This window comes from Lonchura striata, chromosome 3 (genome assembly GCF_046129695.1).
Source record: "Lonchura striata isolate bLonStr1 chromosome 3, bLonStr1.mat, whole genome shotgun sequence".
Taxonomy (NCBI): domain Eukaryota; kingdom Metazoa; phylum Chordata; class Aves; order Passeriformes; family Estrildidae; genus Lonchura; species Lonchura striata.
In genome coordinates, this window is record NC_134605.1 from 86,888,933 (window position 1) to 86,908,849 (window position 19,917).

Genomic DNA, 19,917 nt, shown 5'->3' on the forward strand with positions numbered 1-19,917 from the left:
CACATCAGCAGAGCTGTCTAGAAAAGACTGCTAAATTGCATCCAGTAGTCTGGAATGCACTGACTTCAAAAAATAGCTTTATGTCTTACTTTGAAGAACTATAAAAACTGCTGTCTCTCCATCTATAGCCTCTAACACTGATTTTGTGACAGTTCAGATCTCCTTGAACATTTAATGTCTTTTGAAAAAGTTGTACTGGAAGCAGACTAAAACACCAATTTCATCTCTTTAGTTAGAAATAAAACAAAACTCCAAATCCAGCATTTTAACAAAAATCATCACAAAAGTTTGAAAACCTTTTTTCCCTAAGAACCAGGAAACACCAACCAGAGATAAATCATGAGTTTACAGCTTTGAAGTAAATATAGTCTTTTAGCTCATCGCCACAAATTATTTTACAAGGAATTTCACTGAATTGAGAAGGAAAAAGATATAAATGTAATGAGTTGTTCAAACTCTGATTGATCAGTGGCACTAACTGGTATTAATAAAAATCAGGGAGTAACTCATCTTTAATACATTATTTATTATCTTTTAAACAAACAAAGCCAGAGTTTCTAGAGTGAAGTGATTGGCTACCTTACTTAACCTGATGGAAGCTGAAGAACCAAAAAAACAAAGGCAGAGGAATCCTCTCATAATTTCTAGATAAGTTGTAGAATTTTATGTTACAGAATGTTGTGGTATGTATGGGCTCCAGGGATGGCAGGGATGTTCATATAAAAGTCATCTGTTTCGTGTCCATGAACACACAGATACTAGATCAGCTCAGAAACTCCCTGATCTACAGAAAATTGAAGGTTGAATTAAACTCCTGGAGTAAGGCTGACCCTTTTCCAATACTGTTCTACATATATGTAGCTTTGAACACTCCAGGACCCAATAGATGAGCATGAGGTACCTTTGGTCTGATTCATCATGAAAAATCTGCTAACAAATAATGCTTAAACAGTTGCGTCACCTATTTGGTTTCATCACTATAAAAAATATTTAAATAATCTGATTAGATAAACAAAACGGATTATTGGAAACAGCTGACATTTTTGCTTCCTCAGTCAGGAGGTAGATAATGCACTAGCTTTTTTCATTTTAAAACCTAATAAAAAAATTGATATTAAAAATTTAGTCTGCTCTTCTGCTATTGTATACCAATGCCACCTTAATTTCAATGTAAAGGATAAATTTTTATTCACAATGGACACATCTAATGTTTCTTTTGACAATTTCACACCTTAATAAAACAAGGATGTTTATGCTAAATAAAAAAAGACCTATACATACACATACACCTACCCATACACAGTAAACATTCTACAGTTTCAGCAATGTGTTTTTCCACATCTGTTCATTATTTATATTTTACTTTTTCTCAGATTAATTATTCCATTTGAAAATTATATATATAGACAAACAATCTCAATTTGTAACAATGCAACTAGATTGAGGATTCTCAATCTTTTAAAATTTTCAGGCAAGAAAATATAGGGGTTTGTTAAATTGATTTTTGTTTTCCTCTTCCTTTTCATAGCAGTTCAGTTCAGTTGCAAGTTAAGCAAATGTTTTGCAGGGAATCAGTTTATCTAACTGCAATAACCTTACACTTAAGTTTCTGCCTTCAAGTGCACATAAGCTGTATCCTGAGGTCTTCAGGGATATCTACAACATGTCACTTGTAGTCAGGTAAAAATTATTTCTGTCTTTCTCAGTGGGATACCCTGTCCTGGTGCTGACCCCTCAGAGAGGCGGCTCAGCCTCACCGTGGCCTGGGCTGGGTGTCCCTGGTTTCACCCTGCCCTGGGACCAGCGACTGCTGCCTGCCCTGCTCCCGCAATCACCGCCTGAAACAACATCCCTTCTGTGGACCTGGGGCTGAGGGCTGGAGGCATGAGAGTATCCCAGACAAAAGGTGACATCTTGGGAAGGGGTGTTTTATGCAGCAGTTTCTTCTGTTTTGTTAGTGAGGATTTTCTGTGCTACACACATCATATTCCCTCCTCTACAGTCTGTGCCATACAGTTCACTATCTAAATTAGTCAACACTTGATATGATTAGCTCAGGGATTTTTCTGCTGAAATAATGGAAATAGAAAAGAATAGCTTCAATACATTTAATATTGAAGTAGAAAGCTTTGGCTTTGACAGAAATAATTGTGCCACTTTGTGTTTGGTTCATACAAAGATCTTCAAAGAATGATGAACAGCCAAATAAGTGACCTCATGACAATCTGCTTAATTAGAATAAATTAGGAGAAAATATTGTTTTAGCAGAAGAAAATCACTGGACTTGTCTCTAACAAGATACTTAATTATATACATCAAGGGGAATTGCTTAAGGGACATATTTTTTCTTCATCTGTGTAACTCATTTAACATATTTCCATCTTTGTAAATGTGACTGGGGAGATACATCAAACTGGATAAATTAGATCTAATTTCAGCACCCATATAAACTTTTACAAAGTTCCAACCAATCAAGAAAGATTCAATCCCAAAGCTGATTCTGACTTTAATAAAAATTACATTTTTTACTTTTGATGAGTGAATAAATTCAGGTGTAATATCTTAATGACACACTGCAAAGAAAAATTGCCATTGTTTTCAAGTTCAGCTAGATGTTTAGTGTTGTGAATAATAACATAGATTTGAAAAACAAAACAAAATGTAACCAAGAAGAATGAAAGAACTTTATTTTAATGTTAGGATTTTTTTCCTTTAAATCACATGATCAAAAATTTGAATTTCGGAGATAAAGCATGAATTATATCTAATATTTTGTTTAAGAAAGATACATTACAGTACAAATAACAGAAGAATATAATCTACCCGCAGGAGTGTATAAAATATCTACCTAAACACATACAGACTGACACATGTATGTGTACTCACATATACAGGAATGCACAGACTAGAAATAATCTTACATATTGCAACAAAAAATAGAAAATATAAATCCTTACCTATAGCATTATTAGTATGTATTCCAATATTTCATTATACCCTCTCCTACTATTATCTGAGACAACAAACGATAAACAGAAGCTGTCAAAAGAAAGAGAACTACCAGAAATACTTTAGCTTCTACATATCAGTCCTGAGAAGTATTAAATGCTTGAGTACTGAAAGGATTAATGCTCATGATTTTGTTATAAATCAGTTTACATAGGAGTATTGGATCATGATACTGTCTTGTATTTTAAATCAGAAAAATTCAGAAAAAGACTGGAGAACTGCTTTCATATAAGTTTCAGTGTCACAAATGTTTAAATCAATTTTATAAAGCTAGCTAATCTTTTGTCCAATGTAGACAGCATATTGTAATCTGTACTCTTGATTCAGAGTTAAAATATCAAGCTTAAAAAGTCACCAAAAAAGAAAAAAAGTTAGACTATGTATTGTTTCTTACAGAATTACATCTTGAAGCTACTTTTCATGACTGAAGGCCTTTTCCTTCCCTAAACTAAGTCATCAGATAGAACTTTCTACCAAAGAGCTCACAAAATAAAGATATAAGATCGATTTCTTTTTAAAGTGATTTCATTTGGTATATTGCCTTTTTTTTTCTTTTCCTTATCAGCTTCCAATCTATTTAATTCTCATGCTTAGAAGTATTTGGATGTTGTCCCAGCTTGATCACATAATTTTAAATTTTCTTTATTTTAATTTATTTCACATTTAAATTGTACTCTGATGAGCACATTCCATCTGCTTACTGTGCAACTGACAAATAGCTTGCAAATTAATGACCTCAAGCTGTGAGGAGCCTCTTTATCTTGAGTTCAAAATTCATATGAACTCAATGTTGAAGTTCCTAACATTTTTGAGGGTCTGAAATGCCATTAGTGAACTACATAATGAAGCACGTTTGGAAGTGGTTTTAGTGGAAAATTGTGTAATAAGATGTCCTTGTTAGAAGATTGTAATTTTTCTTTTAATGTTACCATTGCATTTTTTCCCCAGAAAACTGTATATGACCTTAAGCTATTTTTATGTCTTCTCTTCATATAATACCTCTTGGTAGGTAAAGCTACATAGGTCTTCATATTAATGGGTTGAACACTAACAAATCAACATCATTTCTTAGACTTAATAGGAAAAATTAAACCAAGCAACATATAATATTTTCTTTATATCTTGTTTTCAAATTCCTATAATAAATAATAATTTATAACTCAGATAATAGATGCTATTTTTTTTCAGAAACCAGATTAAAACAAGGGGACTTTTATCCCCTTGACAGTATGTATATTGATTATGTCATAATGGGACACATTGGCATTAAAGTTCTGGAATAGGTAAATATAGCATAAGACCTTTTTAGAGAAACTACACTATTTTGTAGCAATTAGAGATATAAAAGGAACAGTAGAGTCTCTCAAATATCTTAAACAACTTACATTTAGATTACTGAATCCTGATTTTGGTCAACACAGCTCATTGCCATAAACTAGAACTGTGCCATGGTTGCAATGAGTGGCATCACAAGTTAATTACAATAACATTGTTACATGAAGAGCAACAAATGTCCCAACTCTATCTACAAACTGCAATTTATTTTTCATTCTAGCAGGGTCTTGGAATTCACAGAGTTGATTTTTGGTGAAATTACAGTGAAAGGTTTATTTCAGGAGTATATGGAAGATATTTAGACTGCTAAGGGCTTTTTCTGGCCATGGTAATTGAAAAGGTTCTAGGCAAAGAAAATTCTCTTTACAATGAAAATATTAGGACTGAAGGAATACAAGCAAGGTGCCCACAACATTTCATCTGAGCTTCTCCTTGATTAAACTGCCATTAAGGATTGTGTGATTTTAAATACTTTGCCCTCATAAACGTACCTCAGTTGAGATATCAATCTTGAATTGAAACCAATTTAAAAAAAAGTATGTGAAAAATAAGAAAAATAACACAATAATCAAGTAGTCATCTTGAATAATTACTCTATTTTCAAATGTTCTAATCTGAACAGCCTCAGGGTTTCATATGAGCACTCATCCCAAAACAGTTATGATCATTTTCCACAGATGCACTGGGGAACTCTTTTAGACTCATCTCTCTTCTATTGGAACTATTATCCAGGAAATCTCTGTAACTATAAAATTGAGAAATGTTCTTGGGCCTATGACAGCAAACATCAAGTGAGGAAAATTTTACACTATGCTACAAGTGTTCTGCAATGTTCTGAGTACTTTAAAAAATAATTTAGCTTCTTGTCACATTACAGTATCTGAATCAAATGCACTTTAATCAATTATACTTCTCAGAGCTTTCTTCTAAAATAGAAAAGTACATATTAATCTTGTTAAATTATCACTACAAATTTAAATCATCTCTCCAGTTCTATTAGCTTTTTTTCTCCTGATAAAAGCAACTCATTTAACACAACTATCCTATTAATGCAATTTGCTTATATAAACATTCTGCATTTTGTTTTGAACCTATGGTTCTGCTAGCTGAAGCCTTCTCTAGGAGTTTCATAAATTTGCTTATGAAGCAGGTTATCTTTGTACTTTACCTCTGCAAAGCCTATAGTGTGTTTCCAGTTAGTTGCAGTTTACTTACATTGTCTCAATTTTTATGTTTGTGTTTATAAATCTCATGAAACTGAAAACCCTTAAAAATGGATTTTGACTTTCCATGAGCTGAGGAATCTTGTACTCACAAAATCTTGACTGGCAAAGGCAGAAATGTTTTTAGCACTGTAGTCTGTCCCATTCACTCTAGAATTCCTTAAATTTCATATGAACAAGTTAATGGAGGAAGATGGAATTAGTCTGGATAAAAATGTAATTTTAGAGCTTAATTTTCTTTATTTTTAAAGAAAAAGGACACAAAATTCCATGAGGTTATGAGATGGTAATTGCAGGTACTTCTACTGCTCTCAAAGCACAGTGGCAAAAGGCAGGGCTTGTATGAAAGAAGACAAGAAAGTTAACTTTATTGTTAAAGATTTTTATATACATTGATACACTGAATAAGAAAAGTATTAAAATTGTTGCTTTGTTTAATTTTAAAAGAACTTCTTTGCATAGGAGACATTCCTTATTCAACATTTCCTCTTTGTCCCAGGAGCACATGTCATGATAATTGTAATTTCACAATCTATTATTTTGCTTTGTCAAATCTTTGTCAAAGCTTAAATATATGTTATAAATTTAACTCAAACATTAAAACATTCAATCATTAAAAAAAAAGAGAGAAAGTGAGATTCTTTCATGAAATCCTCACAGGCCAAATCAAGAATTGTGGTGCAGATTAATGGACAGTGGGATGGATTGAGAACTGGTTGAGGTTATGGAGTCTCCCTTACTGGAGATATTCAAGAAGTATCCGGAAACAATCCTGTGCCATGTGTTCTAGGATGACCCTACTTGAGCAGGGAGGTTGGAGAGCTTGACCCACTGCAGTCCCTTCCATCCTGATCCATTCTGTGATTCTCTGATTCTGTGATACAGGAAAACAAACAAAACATAATTCTACTAAGTGCATTGGAGCTGGGGATGCAGATTCATATCATGGTAAGACTACTTTCTACGAGGTAGGAATAATTAATAATTTAGTAATTTATTTGAATTGCTCATACATCCCCAAAAATAAAGACATCCTGGTTTGAGATTTATACCTTATAAGACTTGAATCATGTCTTATTTTCCACTGTCTTGGAATTTAAAAGTATCAGTTACAGTTGGTATGGTTTATTACCTGAATATTTTTAAAAATTATTTTAAAAATACAAATTTTTAAAGTAATATTTTTTCAAGTGTCTTGTAATTTGTCTTCCTCTTAGATACATAATTTTTTCAAAGCTCTGTTCATGTTTTGCACCCCTGATATATACTCTGCTGAATTTCTCCATGCTGTTTCAAATGCTGCAATAAGTAGAAAAAAATTGCTCTTAGCAGACTGGAACACAATATTCTGATTCTTATCAAAAGACTGTGTAATCTTACTTGAGAAGTATTATGCTGCCACTTTGTTTCATTGTCTTAGTGTTCCTCCTTCACAGTTTTCACATTTAAGTCACCTCAAAAAAACTTAACAATAGTATAAAATCTGACTTATAGAAGAATAAAAATGCAGGTGTTGGAGTAGTGGTTGCTGCTGCCTACAACCTGTTCCCCACAAGCCTTTCCTGTAGAAAAGCAAGCTGAGATAACCTTCAGGCAATGCAGTCAGACCCTCACTCAACACTCACTGCAGCTGGCTCAGCAATAGAGGCAAGAAAGGCTCTTTTTGCAGGGTTTTACTCCAGAGGAGGATGTCACATGTGGCTGCAGGGAACCCAGCAAGGCAAAAGAAGCCAAGACATGGAAGAGACAGATTAAGAAGGGGAAGGAGTTGGGGGCAGAGCTAAGGGCTGGGCAGAGGGGTTTGGTCTCCAGGGAAAGGGGGCGGCCACCAGAGATACCAATCCAGTGAGGGGACAGGGAAAGGAGAAACCAGGGGAAGTTACACAGGGGAAGTTGACACAGAAGTTCATTTGGGAGTCTGCTTTTCCCCCCAGGAGGACTGACTCTATGGTAAGTAGTTACTGCCCTTGCCAGGGCCTAGGACTTGGGAATTGACCAGTCTGGGAGAGCTCATGGGATGCTACATAAGAATATATAAGGAGCCCAGGACACCTTGTTTATTTGAATAATTAGCATTCTAATATAATTCACTTTGTTTCTAACGTATTCTCATTTTTTAGCTTCACACAGTGCATATCTTATATTACCACATTAATATTTATAAATTGGAGGGGACCTTAAAGGTCATCTAGTTCCAATCCCCCATCATGGATAGGGATACCTCCCACTGGACCAGCTTGCTCAATGCCCCATGCAACCTGACCTTGAACACATTCCAGTAAAGAATTTCTCCCCAATATCTAGTCTAAATCTACTTTCTTTCAGTTTGAATCCATTACCCCTTTGTACTACATGTACAGATCATTGTAAAGACCCTTTCCAACTTTCCTGTCAGTCTCCTTCACATACTGGAAGGCTGCTCTAAGGTCTTTCTGAAGCCCTTTCTTCTCCACACTGAACAGCCCTAACTCTCTCAGCCTGTCTTCATAGGAGAAGTGCATCAGTTCTGATCTGGTTTGTGGCCACCTCTGGACATGCTCCAACAGGTTCATGTCCTTCTCACATTGGGAACTTCATGAGATTATAGTATATGGGCAGAATCACTTCTGTCAATCTGCTGGACAAGCTTCTCTTAATCCACCCCAAGTTCCAGGCTGCAAGTGCACATTTTCACATTTCACATTTCCATGTTGAGCTTCTCATTCACCAACACCCTCAAATCCTTCTCCTAAGGGCTGCTCTTAGTCTTTTCTCCGTAGTCTGTATTTCTATTTGCCTTGTTCAGTTTCCTGAGATATGCACAGGCCAAACTCTCAAGCCTGCCAGTGTCCCTCTGGATGTCATCCCTTCCCTCCAGCATGTTGACTGCACCACACAGCTTGGTTTTGTCTTGCAAACTTGCTGAGCATGCACTCAATCCTACTGTCAATGTCACCAACAAAGATTTTAATAGTGCCAATCCCCATACTGACCCCTGAGTAATGGCACTCATCATTGGTTCTCCATTTGGACATTCAGCCACTGATCACAAATCCTTCAATGAGAGCATTCCAGCTAATTCCAAGCTAGTGATGGAATTGCTGGGTTCAAAAATTGTGAACTCTTTCTGAAGGACCACATATCTTAATTTTTCATACTGTACATCAGCACTTGATGGGCAATCCTTTTCCATTTTACTTGCTTTTTTTTGTCTGGCTCACTGTTTTATCAATTTCATCTGATTTAGCAGGTTTAGTGAGCTTACAATAAGTTCCTTGCATTAATTAGACTTTAAATAGCAGAAAATTGGGTGAGTAGATTAAACTCTAGCAAACATGTCTTCCATCTACAATTATTTTAGGTCATGCTATTTTTAGTACTTATGCCTTCTAGGCCAAAGATTCATGCAGACACAGTACATATATCTGTGACTGTGAGCTGTGATTTATAACCTTAATATCCATTAATACAGTGAACAAAAACTGTCATGTATTCCAGGGGTATAACTCTGATAATGAGCACCATTGGCACAGCATAAAGCTTCCTGTCTGCCTATATTCCTATATAAATATACATCATGCAACATATGGGAAGCATATGTGAGTTTACAGTAATTTCAGTCAAAACATGACATTAAGGTCCCAAGTATTTTATCACTACTGTTTTTTTTGTGTCTTAATACAAGACACTTTTAAACAACACTATCAGGTACCTTTGGCTATGTAGCAGATTCTATGGATTTCTCAGAAAAGAAGCTTGAATAAAAATGTTTATATTAGTGGTGAATTTACACTGAATGGTTTGTTATCTGTCATGGAACTTTCATTCAGAGGAGGAAGTGAAAGTTCTTCCTATTTTTCAGCAGAAAATAATCAATTAACAAAAGGAGATTTTATTGCAAATTTTGTTTTCAACTCTTTTACTACAAATTCCTTTAAAAAATAAAGAAAGAAATGTTAAGAAGCTATTGTTATTTACTCTCAATTTCATTTTCACCTTCCATACAATTAAACTTCCAAGGATATATGGACAATATATTTTTGTTAAAATTCTGCTCCATTATTCCTAGAAAGAGTTGGAGAAAACTAGTTTTTCAGATATATGGCATAGTTTAGTGGGACTTTTCCTTTCAATACTTCTTTACTCATTATAAATGCAAATTAAAATAATGTGTTTTGTTCTCCTAAACAGGGTCTCAAGTCTTGTCTAAAATCATTGAGATTATAGAGACTTTCCACCTCCAAAATAGGAGCTCTAAGCTTCAAAACTCTCCAAAATTTGAAGAATGATTAAAAATATCACAGGAACTGTCTCATCTATTCCTACAGAATATATTCATTCTGAAGGGCATCTTTATCCACATGAATAAGAAGAAGGTTTTCAGAGGTAATTAGCATGGACTGACTAAAGGTTAATCTTTAGGTTGTTTGACCAACCCAATCGCCAAAAAACAGGACATGGTATAGTGGTGGCTATCACTGATATTTCTTGGGCTGGGCATTGATAACCTGAGATTACTGAGATGTAGTTTTCAAAGAAGGAAAATAATAAAAAGACACTTACTTTACCTTTATAGATTAAATTGTAGTATGAGTTCAGAAGGAAGGTGCAGTTCCAGAAAAGACTGAGAAAACCTTCCAGAGTCATTAAATAAATATCAAAATACCATTGAAATTTGTTCCTTGGTAAAAATTCAGGAGAGACTTAAATGTACAGCTGTTCACAGAAAAAGATTAAAGGATAAAGCAAGAAGTAGAACATCTCTAGAGATGGATATGAAACTACTCCAGAGAATAGTTTTTAAGATTTATCAATTTTTCCTTTTCTTTTTCCATTTTCTTTTAGAAAGCAAGTAGGAAAATGCTACAAAAATATTTTTCATACTTTAAATTATTTTTTGAAATAGGTTTGTTTAGTTAACTTGTTATATGGTGTCTATTGTGATCACTACTTTCCTGAATGAATTTGAATTTTTTTCTTTTTGGTATTAGGCCAGCTGACATATCTACCAAAATTTGTCACCTTTAAATTTCCAGTGTAAACAATCCATTTCAATTGTCATCTACTAAGGCTTATCAGCAGGTACGCAAGTAGACTATTTTGCCAGTTACTGTACACACAGCTAGTATATTATTAGGGAATATATGGAATACTGGAACATTGCAACGGAAGATCATTAATGACATTTTAAAGAGTAAATGAAATGAATTTTAATTATGTAGTTCATTTTACTCTTCAATATTTGGACGTATATTGACAATATACTGAATATATTGAAGTCTATTTACACAGAAAAACTAATGTCCCAAACCAGTTCTGTATGCAAATGTAAAAGGCATAAAGTTCAGTTTTATATGAAGATCCAAGTGATATATTATGTCAAGAAGAACAGCCTCAGTACCTGCACTAAGTTTTATTCAAGCTTAACACACTTAGAACTAAGGGGTAAACCAAAGAACCAAAATTAACCTATAATCTATTCCTCTCCGGTACATAGGAATACAATTTTCACTTATAAACTTGTCTTAATTGCTTATTTTTTTGCCACAGGTCATGCCCAAGATGCTGGCATTTGAGAAAAGATAAATATCTTAGAACCCAATCCATTGCTACTACGACTCTTAAAGTTTTGTAAGTTACCCAGCAGTAAGCTTTCTCTACTGTGTTCTTAGTATGCCTAACACACCCCAAAAAATGTTTAATACAATTATTGTAATCAATTGCCTCTAAACCAAAGAATACTTGGAGCTCTCTAAGAGGATAAAGACTGCTAGTCGGCAGGCTGTGAGAGAAAAAAAATTTCAAGCAGAATAGAAATTTTCATCACTAATTTGTAAATTTTTCTCATCAAGCTGATGAATTCTCCATCTTTCCTGTCACACTGCTTTCAAAATTATAATGAACGTATTGTGAGATTAGGGAAAGTAAAGAAAAGAGAGCAAATTCTATTAGTAAAACTCTCAACCAAGAGGGCCCTGGTTTCTATTGTTTAAATTGCTTATGTATTTTTATTATTCAGTCACCAAAAAATAGAAATAATTAGAGACTTGAGTCCCATACTTTAATATTGTGCATTGTAGACATGGACAATATTAATTTCTGTCTCAGCTTCCATATTGCTCATTTCCTTCTGCACAGAACAAGAGATTCACAAAGCAGGTCGAGACTTTCATAATGAAAGCTGTAGCTTTGAATACTCTTAGGTCAAACCTGGATTCCTGACTTGCTGTACTAATACAGTTTTGTGCAAAAAGGGTGAGGAAACTTCAAACATCTCATTCTGTAAGCACTACTAAATGCTTGTCTATCATTTAGTGACAGTGCTACTAATCAAACAAAGCAGGTTCTGGACAGAATTGAAACCTAGAGTTCAAAACTATAATCCATGAACAACCCAGTACATCTGGAGCTAATAGACACTTCTCTGATTTTTTTTTTTTTTTTCCAAAGGAATGGGACTGATGTAATTTAATTTAACCATCTAATATTTGCACATTTTACTTAGCTATTCACCAAGTGAATTTCTTTGAAGACAGGTATGTAAAAATCTAAAAGCAATACAGACAATTTTTGTTTAAGACCATTTGCCTAATTTTTTAGATAAACTTAGATTAAAAGGCCTCTATTTTATCAGATTCCAGAATTTTGTGTTTATTGCACAGTTAAGGCCATTCACATTTATTGCAGTCTAGCACTTATCTTAAAACTACTCGTGGTTGAGGCTGCAAGACAGAGGGCTGTGATACACCAAAATTGGTGTGGAAAGCATGCCAAATGAAAGTCAAAATATGCATTTTCTTACAGTAGAAACTGCTTTTTAGAAAACAGCACATGCAGAAGAAAAGCTGTGGCCACTATTGTGCACTATTTTAAACAAAGGAGATTAGTGGCTAAATCATCCAGTCAGAAAGAGATTTAGATTTAACTCCCTCCTTGGCCTGAAGGGGAGATTTAGAGCACCAAAAAGAAAATGTTTTTATCCTAGAGACAGAATAATGTTTTGTACTAATTTCTAGGGTATATGAACAGGATCAGAAAATAGGAGAGAGGGAGAGTGAAGTGCAGTAGAAACAGCTAAAAAATAATATTGCAGTAATACATATCACTTCAATGTCTTCAATTTCTGTGAGACAACATGAATTAAATTTTCTCCAACCAAAAACCTGATGAATAACGTATCGATGACATTTTTTTTTTTGGATATTCAAAGTATATAAATAGGAAAAAATGAATCCTACCTTATAGGTAATAGGTTTTTTCTTTCAAGTTTCCTGTTGGAAGCTTTCTATCAATATCTCTGAAAGTAATATTGTCTATTAATTAAATAAATAGAATAGGTTAAAGACTAAGTTTTGAGCCATTACCAAAATAGTAACAAATTTCTCCATACAGTTCACTTTTTTACTGAACTACCAAGGAAAAAAAAAAAAAAAAACCAAAAAAAAACCCAATAAAAAAACCACTAAGTGACTGCCTGCAAACTGATTGTAAGAAGCAGATTTTCAGCACTAATGTACCCAAAATAAAACTGATAAATTTTTTGACACAATGCAGCTAATTTGGCTACTCCCACAGCCAAAGGGATTTCCTTACAATAAACTGTATGAACAATTTTGTATTAGTGTTTAGGTCTGTATTTTGTTCATATTCTTTTTACTGCTATAAAGGTATCAATCATAATCAGCAGTAGTAATATGACTTTGTAATAGCTGTGCTAGGTAAGAATTAGGTAGCTAACTTTACTCATTAAGGAAGTACAATTATATGCTATCAACCAGCAGTACTTCCCTTCTTACTGTGGTGATGACTCCATAGATGTGGAGATTTTTCTGAAACATTGCATTTTTTATGATTAGCTCTTAATGCTGCATTTTGGCTTTGCGGTCCTTTCAGGTACAGAAAATGCTATGTGACAAAAGAATAAACAAAAGGCAAGAAACAGATCTTAGTACCCCCAAAAAATATATTTCAGTTTGAGGCATACTTGAGTACAATTTTATGGACTGAGGTACAAATATAAGCCAAGAGGATTGCATCAGAAGTTAAAAAAAAAAATCAATTCACTAGCCTATTTTATAATATATATAAGGAAATTGAAGCATAGGATGATTGGTTGCATGGAATACCTGAGTTTTTTTGGGTGCAAAACAACCACCCATGGAGCATGGCATATGTCTCTGCTAATTTCAAGCAGATGATCACATTATTTTCCTTTATAATCTCTTAATTTATTAGTCTCACTTATTTTCTTAAGAGACTCTGTGGCCGTAAGTGTTAGGGAAAAATAGCAGGAAATCCATGGTAGAACACTTACAATACTTAAAAATTACCAATTTGAGAAATTCTAAGTGTTTATTATACAAAAATGCACTCTGATAAATTTTACTTTATGAGAGTGAAATCTCATCTTGTAAAGCAAATATTTTCATTTTTGACTTTACCACTGACAAATATCAGCAAACAAAATACTTTTCTATTTACAATCTTAATTAGTGAATTTGCCATAAATTAAACTAAAATATGGAAAAGAACAGGCAAACACTCTAGCAAGATATGAGATAAACCTCACATGTTCTTAAGCATAGTCTGAGTGAAATGAAAGAAATCTATTTCTGAGCATGCACATTTATTATTTTAAAATCCCAAAAAAGGAATGTAGAGATTAGTCTTGTAGGAGCTTCACTCAATAGGTGGCATCACCTAAGGGATTCACACTTTTTTCTCTATCAAACAGTATGGAACAATTTTGGATTTACTTTCCACCGTAGCCAATAAGTAAACTTATATTGTTGTACATTAAGTTCAAATCACTAATTGCATGAAAAAGCTTTTAATCAATATTTTGTGATTTTTAACAAATTGATAATCTCAAAAATTTTTTCATTGAGGTGGTGGAAGGATCAACAGGTGAAAGGCTATGAAATAGGTGAGGTTCCAGGGTGGACTTCTTGCTTTGGAAAAAATTGTCTGGTGCCTTTAGGAGAGCTTTCCCTGTGAGAATTGCATCCAGTATCTCTTTGTCTCCATTGAATCAGCGGCCTGTTTCCAGCCCCTGTCCACACTCTACTCTCTTTGTTGTAATTCAATAAAGCTCTGCCAGGGAGCAGTAGCCTTCTGTCACTGCCATTTTGTCTAGGTCTTGGAGGAAAAAAAAAAAAAAAAAAAAAAGATCTGTGGGTAAAAATGTTCTGTTTCCTTCCCACACAGACAGGGACAGGGACTAGGACAGAGTTCAGTGTTACTGATAAAATGTTTTTATTTCTTTATTAGTTGAAGTAAGAGGAAAAACTAGGAATTGTCCATCATCATGCATTGCTTATTTTATGTATTGTCACAGACAAGAAACACACTATTACTAATTTTAGTTTGCTTTGTTCATCTCATTTTACTTTGGATAGCTTACAAATGTGACTGGCTACTGTGATATAACTGAGGTTTCATGAAGTAAGATCCTACCAGGACTCTGCTGTGTAAGGTGTGCTGTACAGCTCAAAGCTTATGAAATATTTGAAATCACACTACTTCTTCAGTTCAGTTTAAATAAATTATCCTGATTGAATAGGGGAAATCAGGAAAGTCCAGAGAAAAGGAAAGTGTTTGGAGTGCTGAGTTCTAAAGGATGAAACAATGATATGATCCCAATGATAAGATTCCCATAGTCAATGAAGTGCTACCTTTCAGCCTATTTAGGGTCAGTGATTTTCCCTCTCATTAGGTGGCAGTATGCCAAACAATAGTTTAGTTCTTCTGTTCCTAGTTGCAATATTTGTAAGGAAAAAAAGCAAGAGAAAAATTTTTAGGTGCTTTGTGAGATTCTATATAGTCCCTTTTCTTTTTATGGTCTCTCATTTCTTATATCTGTCCATCATTTGTTATGGTAAAATTAATTATGTATCAGGAAGTTTAATCTGTTAATTAGACTGTGTATACATAACATTTATTGCAATGGTTTGAAATACTTTTGAAAACATGGCCAGGACTCTTTTCATAACATAACTCTGAACTTAAACTACATTTTTGTTGCCCTTTTGTGATTCCGTCTAACTTCCTTTAGTACCTCAATAGAATATTCTCCGTGAAATAAAAAATAAAATCAACAACCAATAATTTGTGATACAAAACAGTCTTGTAGAATTGAAAAACAAAAAATCTGATGTTATCTGGTGATTTACTCCCACAGTAAGAGAAAAAAATATGTCCAGTGTGTGATTTTTTTGGTGAATTTGACAAGTTTCATACCAAACCTTATGCAACTAGAGAAAAGGAGATTCTAAAATCCAAACATCCACCCTTATAGACTGCTTCCTCTCCTGTATATCATATGTTCTATACCCCATATGCTTCCCATATTCCATTCATTTTCTCACTCATCCACACAGTAGCTATATTCATACCAAATAAAGCTCTTAAATAATGGGCACAAAGACTGAGAATTGGAAACTAGTAGGAAAAAAAATCCTTTTCACACTATCCTTCCTTTAGTGAGCACGGGAAAATCTCTGCTCCCAGCTTAAGGAAATGCACTTACCAGTAGTGTTCCTTTATTTCCCCAGGAGACATACTTAATTCTCCAGAAAGCCATTTGGGGCAGCTAGACTGCATTTTCTTGACCCTCCAGAGATCTAGGAAAAAATACATGGACACTTTTTTCCTTAATTTAGACACTTAGGTTTTTGTATCTCACAATCATGGAATAATTTAGAAAGAATTTCTAAAAGTCATTTAGTCCAAGACCTCACTTCAAGCAGCATCAAAGAGATCAAGGTTAAGAAGCTTGAGTTTAAAATACCTCACCCTCAGGGATGGAGATTCCATTCCCAGCCTCTATGGGAGACTGTCTCAGTTTTTGGTTATTCTAGTGGTGAAAAACTTTACCCTGGTATCTGATTTATTTTTCCTAATCAGAGGAAATTTCTGTCCTCCAGAGCTTCTTGTGTATCACTACACAACTCCAAGAAGAGTCTATCTGTCTTCTCTGCATAAAACTTCATTAATATTTTCCTAAGCCTGATCTTAACACTGCACAAACTCAGGTATCAGCCTCTTAAACTTATTTTGTGTTCCATACTCGTAATCATTGTGATAGGTCTTTGACATACCCATTCCAACACATCATTATAGTTCTTGCACCAGGGAATAAAAATTGGACACAGTATTCCAAAAGCAGACTCACAGCCACCAAATAGCAGGGAATAATAACTTTTCTTGACCTGCAAGAAACACTGCTCCTGCAAAGATATTTTCTTCATTCCATGGCTTGCAGGTCCTTTCCTCACATCATTACATAGTTTCTGGTGTCCTTAGATGATACAAATGCACTTTCAAATGAGGTCTAGAAAACAACTGGAAGGTAAAGTATGAGAATATGGTGTGTCAAGTAGTGTTTATCCGCAGCGACTTACACGTCACACAGAAGGTGAGAGTATGTAATCTCAGTTATACCTCCTAGCAATAAAAATTAATACATTATTATGGTATTAGTATCTCCAGTATGTTTTCTATTTAATATCTAAGCTACTTGTATGAATTTTAGTGTCTCAATATCTTTCATTTCATTAGAGTGTACAACACCACCTTGCTTTGGTATATGCCTCCAGTCATTTTAGAAAAGTAATTGAATATATGCCATTTCTGTGGCAAACATAACATTTGTTGGCTGCGAAATTCTACTTAAGTAGAATCAATCATAGCAATCAGTTATGGGGTAGGTAGTATACTGGCTACTGAGCAAATGTTTAACATTTCAGAATATTTCATTTTGTTTCAAAGTTTTCAATGTTTCTACAAAGTAAATTCTTTTTTAAGATAAGTGAGAGGGAATCTATAGTTTAAGAAAAACAAAATACCCAGGACCGTCCTTCTCCTTTAATTTGTGAAATTTATATGGAAAATTCAAAGCATACTCTATCTTCAAACAACTTGTGTCCTATGAGTTTTGCTTTTGTGTATGCACAACATATTATAGAGAAATTCTGATATAGAGATAAACTCATGAAATAAATTATCATAGTTTCTACATCAAGCAGAAAGAAATAAAAGAAATAAATACTAATGTGACATTCTTTTTTATGTCTGTCTCTCAATTTCTTTCTCATCTTGTTTTTTCTATAAGAAAAATTCAGGGAGTATAAAAAAAGATAGTGTTGTGCTGCAAATATTTTTTGAAAGGATTTTCCTGGAAAAAATCACTTTTATCTTGTAATTATGATCTATCTCAACGTGTATTTATTTTCAGATAAAATGAGTAAAATTTAGGGAAATAAGATTTTTTTTTCCCCAATAACTCCCGAAAAAGTTTTTAACTACAGCACTCCATTTGAATGTGTTTTTATTGAGTTTTTTGTTTAGTTTTGGTTTTTGTTGTTGTTGTTGTTTTATAACAACTTTCTATCCGTTTGCACTTCTGGTTTTTTGAGAAGCAACCTGTAGTTTTTCATGCCTTTGAAAGGCATGTCTTACATAACTTATGTTGAAAGGAATTAATAGATTTGAAATAAAAATACATTCTAATTTTAAAGCTCTTTTCCTTGAATCCCTTTGTATGCTCTCTTCTTATTTATTTCAAAACTATTTATTCTGGAAAAAAGTAGGACATCACTTGTCTTCTGTTGAAGATGTAATCCGTACTTCATGTTACCTATAATCATCAAACCATACTATAAAAATATCTGCAAGCACAGCTTACCTCAGAGTAGCTGAGACCCATTTTTGTGTGTCTTGAAGGTAATCTTATTTGACATTTTCTCCACAGTTAAAAATTCCCAGTAAAGTACAGTGCAGTACTAGCATGTCAGAAAAAAACCCACAAACACCTGACACCTAACTGTCTTGATCACCTTGATGTTAAAAGTAAAGCTCTCCAATAAAGTCAGATGCAGCTGATCTATGAACCTCTGAAGATCTGGGACATTTTCACAGAGAACTGCTAAACTCTTGATGTCTTTGCTTTGATTGCCTTCTTCCTCTCCTTTTTTTTTTTTCACAGGGTCTTAACAGAGGAGAGAAAAGGGTCAGGCAGGATAAAACAAAAAAACAATTCAGTGGAGCAGTATCCTGCCCTGCCACAGGCTCTTTTCCCAGAGCAGCAGGTTTTCCGTCCACTATGCCAACATGGCCAGAAGAGACAATTAAACCTTTTATGCTTGATAGGCCAGCAGACTGGCTGGTTCTTTTGCAATTTCTATGGGAAACAACTCAAACTTGGAAAGAAAACAAGACTCCTATCCTAAAAAAATCTCATTCACTATTGTTCTTCTTCAATTAAAGAAATATTAATCAAATTAAAACATTCCTACAGCATGAAGTACAGAAATTACATTAACGTCAAAATATTCAATTGCTGACTTAAGCAGTCTGTGAACAATAGATTGTCTATTAACTCTTCATGAGTCTTCAATGGTGTCTACTTCATGGCTTAAAAAGAAGTACTTAACATCATTTTTTTAAATTAACACAGTAATTCATTGTGAAAATAAACTGTACTTCACATGCTGTAACCAAACTATTTGAATCTGATAATCTCAGAACCATTTTATAGTGTAATAAAGAAATAAAGAACTAATGGATGTAGTTTGGATGTAGAAGGAATCTTTTTTTTTTTAATGTAATGTAGAGATGTTACTTATACGTTAAATACATTGACACAGTTTTCAAGTCAAGACAGAGCTGAATCTTGCAGAGATGGTGCATCATCCTCAGTGCCTTATCTATATATTGAGGAAATACTGCATTTAGAATTCCATACAGAAATGGTGTTGATTTATTTAAGTTTCATCTTCACTTGAAAGCTTTTGAGTTTAATATTTCATCCCCAAGAAAAGGCAGTGAAATGGTCCCAAACACGATTATAAACCACTGTTTTCCAAACCATAGTATATATTTAATAAAGTAATTAATGTATAGGTTTTTTATTCTACATTATGAGAGCACTCATTAAAAATGTCAAACACAGTACATAAAGTTTCTTTTTCCTAGGATCAATTACAGTACAGTCAGTCATAAGGGGTAGTCTTTGATGACAGACATCCAATAAGCAGAAGACTGCAGTGAGAAAACCACTAAACGTGAAAATTTATAGTCTCAATTTTTTTTTCCTTTCCAATGCTTCAGGAAAAAATCATCAGTGAGAGGAAAACTCTGTAAAAATATTATCAGAGGAAAATACTTATAAATAAAAGATCAATTGAACAGGAAAAATACATTTGGAAACCAGAATGCTACTAACTCTCTAAGGCATGTGTGTACATGTATATAGCTCATACATATGTTAAAGCACCAATGAAACAAGTGAGATTTACATTACACTTGGATATGGCACTGTTGTATGGCAGAGATAATGTGTGTAACTGAATATTTTACTTGCAATTTTTGT

General features: G+C 33.9%; 1 long non-coding RNA gene across 1 annotated transcript; it reads right to left on the bottom strand.

Annotated features, from left to right (window-relative positions):
• Positions 1 to 2,662: 2,662 nt before the first annotated feature.
• LOC110468098 (uncharacterized) lies at positions 2,663 to 18,497 on the bottom strand. The gene is made up of 4 exons (XR_013339750.1): positions 18,232 to 18,497; positions 16,075 to 16,168; positions 12,785 to 12,859; positions 2,663 to 6,441 (listed from the first exon to the last, which is right to left on the bottom strand). It is a non-coding gene; the product is annotated as an uncharacterized LOC110468098 (long non-coding RNA).
• Between the last annotated feature and the right edge of the window lie 1,420 nt (positions 18,498 to 19,917).